The sequence below is a fragment of the Pinus tabuliformis genome, chromosome J, assembly GCF_031772625.1.
Source record: "Pinus tabuliformis cultivar Carrire ecotype Pingquan chromosome J, CPIR1, whole genome shotgun sequence".
NCBI lineage: Eukaryota > Viridiplantae > Streptophyta > Pinopsida > Pinales > Pinaceae > Pinus > Pinus tabuliformis.
The window spans coordinates 1,479,138,492-1,479,147,569 of NC_142295.1; positions in this window are offsets into that span (position 1 = coordinate 1,479,138,492).

Consider the following 9,078-nt stretch of genomic DNA (forward strand, 5'->3'; position numbering starts at 1 on the left):
TTTGAAGTTGAAAACCTCATTCAATGGGTCAAAAAACCATAAGGTGGCGATGTGGTAGCATCTCCTTGACTATGCCAAAATTCCATATTACAAGGCCATCCACTATAGATTAAAATAATTATTCCTATGAATAAAGACCACTCATAAATCATATTTTTCAATTAATCAAAGGTGCATAAGGGTTTTAGGGCTTATTAAGTTAATTAAGGTTTAAATTTTTAAAAACCTTTACAAAGGTATTACCTCCACTAAATTAAATTTGAAATTCAAGTACCTTCCTCAAAAGAAGTAAATTCAGTTGACCTCCCAAAATCCCTCCAAGTCAACCTAAAATCTTAACCCCAAAAGTTTATCCACCTAAGACCATTTAGCCTCCAATAAAATTTATCCTCCTAACATTCCTCCAACATTTGAGAAATCCTCCAAAATAGGAATGCGTTGAAGCCCTCTCAAATGTCTATAAAATATAATGAAATTCATCCTTCTAAAGATAGAACGGAAATGATCAATCATAGATAATGTTTCTATGAAATATAATTCGGTCCTTGTGGATATAAAGCTACAACAAATGAGAGTTCTATTGGATTGTAATTATTTTAAGTTTGATTTGAAACGCTTGGATCAATTTGCAAGACAAAGGAATGTAATTATTTGTGGTTCCAGCTCCAGGATCAACGAAAATTTTTGGGAGATTTTGTCTAACTATTTTTCTTTCACTTTGGTCAAGGGTTTGGATTTATTTTTTTACTTTGGATTCATTGGGTAAGTTTCTCCTTGCAGGCATAAAAGTCTTGGCAAGGGCATCAAAATTTAGTGCAAAAATCCTTGTGGCCTAAAGTCTCCTATTTGTCCTCATTAGGGCTCTCTTTGCAATATTATGTGGTATATAAGTAGGAATTAAGGCTTGATGTTCCCTCTCTAAGGAATTGATCTTAACAAAGAAACCAATCTTCGCTATCTCCAAATCTAACAACTATTATAGGTCTTGGTCATGTATAGAGATGCATATTATCTTAAGCAAAGATAGGTATGCATTCATTTTTTATTATTCTTGTTGTCTTTAGGTCTTGGCCTTGGTTTGCATTCATTTTGATTACAGAGCATAGAAGGGTTTCATTGTTGGCTCTAGGTCTTGGTCTTAGTCTGCATTCTTTTATATTATATAGTAGAGAAGGGTGTGATTGTTGGCTCTAGGTTTTGGAATTTATAAGCAGTTATTTTAGTCTTCAATTCTTCTAGATATAAGCATGCTTTGAGGATTGATGGTACAATCATCTATATAACACTCAAATCTCACTCTTGTATTCAGACCAAAGTGTCATCCTAGAACAAGGGTTTCTATAGTTTCAATATAATTAAGTTGTAGATAACAGTAACCACTGAACAATGACCTTATTGATGATACAACAGTGACTCTACATGATTGTGGCAATAATATTTGATACACAAGTGAACATCTTTCATAAAGTTGTATAGTGATCTTTTGATAGTGCATTTAGATATGACTTATATGACAACTCTTACTTATGACAATAGTGAAATATCTCACTAGCTGGACAATGACTGATCCATTATAATTGTGGGCTTATCACATAACTAATCTTACAGGACTCTGGTGCTTCAGTAGTCTTGAAAGTGAAGATAAGAAGGATAGAGAGATCATGTTAACTATTGATATAACAACAATATTGATATTAGCACTTGTTGATTCTTATTGAAACAAGTGACTCTTGATGATAAGTGACCAATGTTGTGATGTGATGCTTTGACTTCATTGACAATGACATTTATAACCCATTATATGGTAATATGATTTCTGATATATATTGAAGTTAACATTATGCTTACATCATGATGTATTAAGATCATACTTAACATCTACAGGCAATGGCCTTATTGGAAGAACAAAGTAATCTTGTTGATGGAACCATTATGACAGTGTGCCCCAGATATACATGACAATGATCTACATAAGGGTGCAATTGGTATTTGACAGTGTTTTTTGGTACCTGATAGTGTTCCTTGTACATGACAGTTTCCTGATGATGTGACAAGTACTTGATTGACATAACATAGTACCTATGTGATAGTGGATGGCTATTTATAATTAGTAGTTGGTAATTTTGATGATGATATAATTTGCAATGTCAGAGATAACAATGGTTTGATTAAGCATAGATAGGTTTGGATATGACGACAAATATTGTTTGAGGTACGATTATGCAGGTGTCAGTTTGAGCAGTGAGGCTACCAAGAATTAACAGTGATATACATACCAAGCAGAAGCAACAAGGATTACATTTCATCTTGTTTGTATTAATTCAGATCGTAGGTGGATCTAGTCTAAAAATTGTGAAATGTGGTCCGCCAATTGATCAGGGTGGTTAGGTGGTGCAATGCAGGTGATTGGAGTCTATGCTAGGGCAGGTTGTAGCCTACATAGGGCATTAGAGGATCCATCCAGTTGCAGATGGTACATAGGGTGTTGAAGCATCTATCAGGTTGGAGCTTGAAATCTAGGGCATTGGAATGTCCTTCCAGATGCAGTTGGTAAATAGGGTGTTGGAGCATCCTACAGGTTGGAGCCTCCTTCAGTTAGAGCTGAAAACTTGATGTAATTATTTTTGAAGACAAATATTAAGAAATGTTTGGTGATTTTTGACCCAAAGGGGGTTTTCCACTTAAAAATCTTTGTGTCTACGGTCTTAATTATTGTGGATTGTTGAAAGGTGTTGTCTATTGTTTATGTTGATGAAATGTTAAAGATAATTAATGCTTTGAAAGATTAAAAATACTAATTGATAAGAACTATTGTTTCACACCCCTTCTTAGAATTTATAACAAGATTATTCCATCAAACATAAGCATATTGGAGGGTGTATCAACTCATCCTTTCTCACTTTGGTCCCAAAAGAGGTTAACCCTTCCTCCTCTCATTTTAGACCTATCTCCCTTTGTAATATGTCCTACAAGTTGATTTCTAAATTTCTAACAGAACCAATCAAATCTCTCTTATCAAAGATGATATCAGAAACCGAGGAGGATTTGTGGGCAACAAACAAATTGTGGATAACATGACCCTTGTCTAAGAAATGATCCATTCAAGTAAATCTCTAGGTGAAAAAAGGATGAATATTAAACTTAACTTGGCTAACACTTTTGATCAAGTTCGACATAAGTTTCTCTTTGAAGTGATGAGAAAAATTGGGTTTGAAGAACATGCATTGCAGTACGTAACATCTTGCATTTCAAGCCCTTGGCTCTCTCCCTTGGTCAATGGGAGACCCATGGGTTTTTTTAAAGCTTCAAGAGGCCTGAGACAAGTCTATCCTCTTTCCCTTTTTTGATTTATCATAATTGTATCTTCTTTAAGCAGGAGGTTAGACCTTGAATTGTGAAGAGAAAGGCTTCTAGGTATTTGCTTTTATCTAGGTATTAAAAATATAAATCATGCTCAATTTGCTAATAACACATTATTATTAGGGGTTGCCTCAATTATTATAGCTTCTAGATTTTTTTCAATTCTGGATAAATTTATTCAAGTCTTTGGAATGTAGATTAACAAAGGTAAAAGTCAAATATATTAATGGAATGTCTAAAAAGCCCTCTTAGCCCATATAAAATGTATTATAGGATTTTCAACAACAAACACTTGGCAGGAGTTTAAGTATTTAGGTATTCCTATATCTCTAAATTCTCACTCTTCTAAATTTTGAGCTCGAATTATTTCTAAATTCAAGTCTAAATTTAACTAATGGAAAGTTTTTTTTGGCTTAGTCCAACTGGACATGTGATTCTTGTAACACTACCCCATATCCCTTGTATTTTTATGGGTTGTAAGAAGTTACTAATGTTTTAATTTAAATTTCTTAACGATAATAAAAATGTCGATGACAATATCTGAAACTTTTAAAAAACTAAATGTGTTTATCGAGACAATGTTTTCATAAATGTGTTTATATACATACTTTTGCATGTAGAATTATTTGTTACATACGTAAATAGGTACACTCTTCAAAAGAAAATATATAAATGAATTATCTATATTTAAAAACAATTTTATAAACAATTCTTTATTGCATGGTGCCTTTATGTAAATATCACGTTATATGTAAAGGATTTTACTTTTTAAGGATTCATAACAATTATACATGGAGCCTCCATATATATTTGCCACATCCTTTGAACCCAAACAAAGGTTACATATGATTATACCATTGTTGGTATCGCTAATAATATTATAATATTATCACTCTGCTCAGTACCAAAAGAATGTCATATATCAATATATAATAATGCTAACTAATTAGGTCGATAGGTCTCTTTTTGAATCAGTTTAGTAGTCTAAACTTTTATTTTCTGATTGACATATGGCATATGATTTTCTCTTTGACATCTGGCTACATATCTTCTGTTGTTTGACATCTGGCTACCGTATTTATGTTGCAGAATTATGCTATCTCCAGTTCCTAACGATTTCTCCCTCTCCAAAACCACATGCTACATTTTTGTTGTGCACACGACTTGCTTCCAGTTTCTGTTGTGCACGATCTGCTTCCATGATAATGAACAATTATGCTGTCGTCTGGCCTTACAGCTCACTAACTACCCAACCCTTTATAGACCATGTTCAGTATCGCAGAGCGGCTCGTGTTCTGAAATTTTGTGCTCAAAATCTCACAAACAACCCAGTGAAACCAAAGAAGGAGCCCATGTTCAGTATAGCAGATTTGTTGGAGGCGCTAAAGCCCTTTAGGTAGGTATTAAAACATTTTTATCTCAGAACTGTTGAAGAATCCAACTTTTTTGTTTTAGTTGCAAACAACCTCTTCATATTTTATCCTGAAAACAATCTTCTTTCTTAGTGTGCCAGAATAGAATAGATCACCTGTACTAGATTTGTTCATGTAACATGAGACCAGTCATGTTAATCTTTTTCTTCCTTCCAGAACAAAGCATTCGAAAGCCAAAATTAAGGCCCAAATTATAAATTGAATATTATGCCAAAATATTATCCATTTTATGTCTATTGGGATGTATTCTAGGGCCAAGTTAGAGCACCTGTGAGGATGACCCAGTTCCAATTTTTGGTGGCCAGGCTCCCATAGAAAACTGCATTCAAGACCAGGTGAAAGTCCTGGCAACCTTGACAACACAGATGCAAAATTTATCACCGGTGTTTTGCAGGGTTTGTCTGAAGCATTCCCGTTTGGTAGATTTAAAAATTTACAGTTAAAGAAATGCAGAAATTATTTTAAATTTCTTGCTAATCATTATTGAAAAAGAGATAAGGATCAGGTTAGCATGTGATTCCTCCCCAAAATCAATCGTAATGAAACATCTCTAGACTCCGAGCGTGTTTGGCATGTTCTATTTTAGTGTATTTGGGTAATCTTGAAATTCAAGAAAGAAACCCCAACAATTCTGGTTGATTCTAATTTTCTAAAAACCCCAATGATGTTGCATTATGGATATATCTTCAAATAAAATCTATTCACATAAATTGGAGCGAACCACAGTCTTATTCTTTTCGAAGTCATTTCCTCTTAATAATGAGGGTTGAAGTATTGGAAAGAGAAAACATAAATTGTAAATCCAAAACGTAGTAGGCTTAGAGAAATCCAATTTTAAATCAATGAATAAATTAGAGAATTAACATCATCAAATTTCCCTCATTAACCTTTCTTTTCTGCTTACTTTTCAAATTCCTATAGTTAAAATGAAATTATATCCTTATTAAGGACACCCACACCTTCTCTGAGGTCCAAACTGCAGTTTAAAGAGAGGTTCTAACTGTAGTTTAAATGGTAGTTTCTAGATGGTCAAGTAATTGGTCAAGTAAGGTAGACCGAGTCCAAAAGTCCAAATTATAGTTTTATACTTTACAAAAACCCAAATTTACAAAAGTCTAAATTGTAGTTGTATACTTTAGATGGTAGGTTCTTAAGTGCCATGTTTCACTAGCTGGAATATGAATATAATCTTATATATTATAAAAACTCAATTCATTGATTAACTATTTTGAATTTAACAATCACAAATGACATCCCAAGATGTTTCAGCATAGCAATCTTATCTACGATCTCTATTTGAACTGTCATGCATATGCAAGCATTCGAGATAAAGCAACAAGCCTTCAGATAATGACCTGCACCAGTAACCGTACCCCCTGTTCCAATACCAGAAACAAAAGCATCTATTTGGATAGTAGTGTCTTGCCAAATATTAGGTCCAATAGTTTCATAGTGAATCTGCAAAGCCACAAATTTTTTTTTTAATAAGACATATTTTCTAATTTTAGCAAAGCTCGTAGTTTAGTTTCAAGTGATCAAATTACCTTTGGATTAGAAGGGTTCTCAAATTGTTAAAGCATACAAGCATTAGGTGTTTTTCTACTATTTCCTCTGCTTTTTGTACATCGCCTTTCATACCCCTCCCAGGATCTATAAGGACCAATTTAGCTCCTTATAAGAGTTTTAGATGTTGGAATGTATTATAGGGCCAAGTTAGAGCACTTGTGAGGTTGACTCGGTTCAGTTTCTGGTGGCCAGGCTCCCATAGAAAATTGCATTCAAGGCCAGGTGAAAGTCCCGGCAACCTTGACAACAGACAAATGCACTACAATGTTGAAGAAATATAGTTGTAATGTGAAAGATACCCAGCATAAAGATTGGCAACCATTCGTATAGGTATCTCATGGGAAATGCTAGCTAGCAAAAGACAAATGAAGCATTCAGTAGTGAGTTACTTTGTCTATTTCTCCATGGCATGGAAGGAAAATCATATATCTGGCACATACCATAGAGGGAGATTGTTGGGTAGAAAATTTATGTTGTTGTTGTGGTGATCTTCCTATTAATTTATGTTGTATTTGTGGTGATCTAGGGTCCAAAAAAAAATTCCCTGGGGCGCTGCCCCAAACCCCGTAAAGGGGGATTACCCGCCCCCCTCAAACCCCCTAGACAGGGGGGCTGCCACCCCCCTGTGACCCCCCCCCGATGCGTAATCAGTGCAACGAAGGGGGGGCTCCACCCCCCGATTAATTAGGGGGGCTAGCCGTGGAAAGAATATAACACAACTCAACATTCTCCCACTTGTTGTTTTCTTTCCACAAGGGGCCAAAGGAGAGATTAATCATTTATCCAGCCCTGAAACACCCACTATTTCTCTAAACCAAGAGAACTTATTAGAGCTCACAGATTTTTCAATGCATCTGCAGTATTCTTCAAAGTGTCCACATTTACCAGCAACACCTTTTTGTTTTCTATCATATCCCTCACAAAGTGATACTGAACATCAATGTGCTTTGTCTTTGAATGGTAAGCAGGGTTTTTTTCCAAGAAAATTGCACTTTAGATATCACAGTCTATCCTTATAGCTCCCTGTACTAACCCCATACTTGAACACAATCTCTGCAGCCAAAATGCTTCCTTGCTTGCATGACTGGCTGCCATGTATTCTGCCTGTGTAGTTGATAGTGCCATTACATATTGTTTCTTACTCATCCAACTGACTGCACCTCCAAATAGGTTAAACACGTACCCACTTGTATATCTTCTCTGATCCAGAACTCCAGCCCAGTCTGCATCAACAAAGCAACGAATATCCAAAAATTTGTCTAATCTTGGTCTTCTTTGGTAGCACAAACAATAATCACTAGTGCCACGCAAATACCTGAGAACCCGCTTCACTGTTGTCCGATACTCCTTCCCTAGTTTTGACATAAACCTACTCAATACTCCCATTGCATGTGCAATGTCTGGTCTAGTACAAACCATCACATACATCAGGCTACCAATTACCCTTGCATGTGGAACACGGGACATGTCCTCTTCCTCTTCTTGTGTCTTGGGACACTGTTCAACAAATAACTTTACACCTACACGAATAGGAACCTTCACCGATTTACTATCCTGCATATTAAACCTCTGCAATATTGTCTCAACATACTTCCTCTGGTTTAACTAGAGCTTCCTCTTTGCTCGATACCTTTTGTCCATGCCCAAAATATAGTTTGCAGAACCAAGATCTTTCATGTCGAATTTGGAGGACAATTGGGTCTTCAAATATTGGATAATTTCTTTGTCATTTCCAACCAACAACATGTCATCCACATACAAGACCAGATAAATAATTGTTAGGTAAACTTGACTCAGGATAGAGTCAAAGTTGACCAGGTTAAACAGTGATGGTTTTGGGGCACATGGTATTGTGCACCCATAATATTCTGCCCATGGTATTATATGTAATGGAGCTTATAAAAGGCTGGAAGGACTTCATTGTAAGGCGAGACCTGGAGGTGAGCGGTGAAGGCTCACTTGGTCGGATTGGCCAGGGTTTTGGCCAGTACTAATAAGATCTTATTAGGTTGGGTTTTTCCCCAGATTTGGGGTTTTCCTGGATAAACATTTGTGTTTATGTGTTTATGGTTGTTGTTGGTTGTTTTTATATTTATTCCTTTTAGTAATTATTTATGTTATGCAATAAATTTCTTAACAAATTTTTAACAATTACTTTCAGAGCCAGATATCGGCTTCAAAGGGATTCTTTGATGCCAGGGGTTTATAGTGCTTGATGAGATAAATGCAACCTTTTTTACAGATCTAGTTCTGGAAAATAATGGTGGAACAATCGTACGCAGAAGAACCTTGAGGAGAATGTGCGGAAGATAGTGTCGTAACTGCTAGGGATCGCAGTGCATTTGCGATATTTAAGGGTTTGGAACATATTGACGAATTGTTAGGGGTTCATGCGGCTTCAAAAATTGTTCGTTTTCTCCTACGTGAGGCCACCGATGCTGGAATCTACGAGGTTCTCGTCAGGCTCGCAATTGGAGCAGTTTGATAGAAGTTTTTGAGCAAATCAAATTGAGAGAGGATGGATAACAAAAAAAAAAATTAATGAAGTCAAAATTATTGCATGTAAATGGGCATACTACTGTAAGACCTGGTAAGGCATGTGTACCCCTTGGTGATCACCGGTAAATTTTGGGTTAGACCTAGGTGATAGGGGGGATGTTAGCTTAACAATACCCCGGGTAAAAACTCTAAGGGGGGTAAGAGCTAGAGTGAGTGGGAT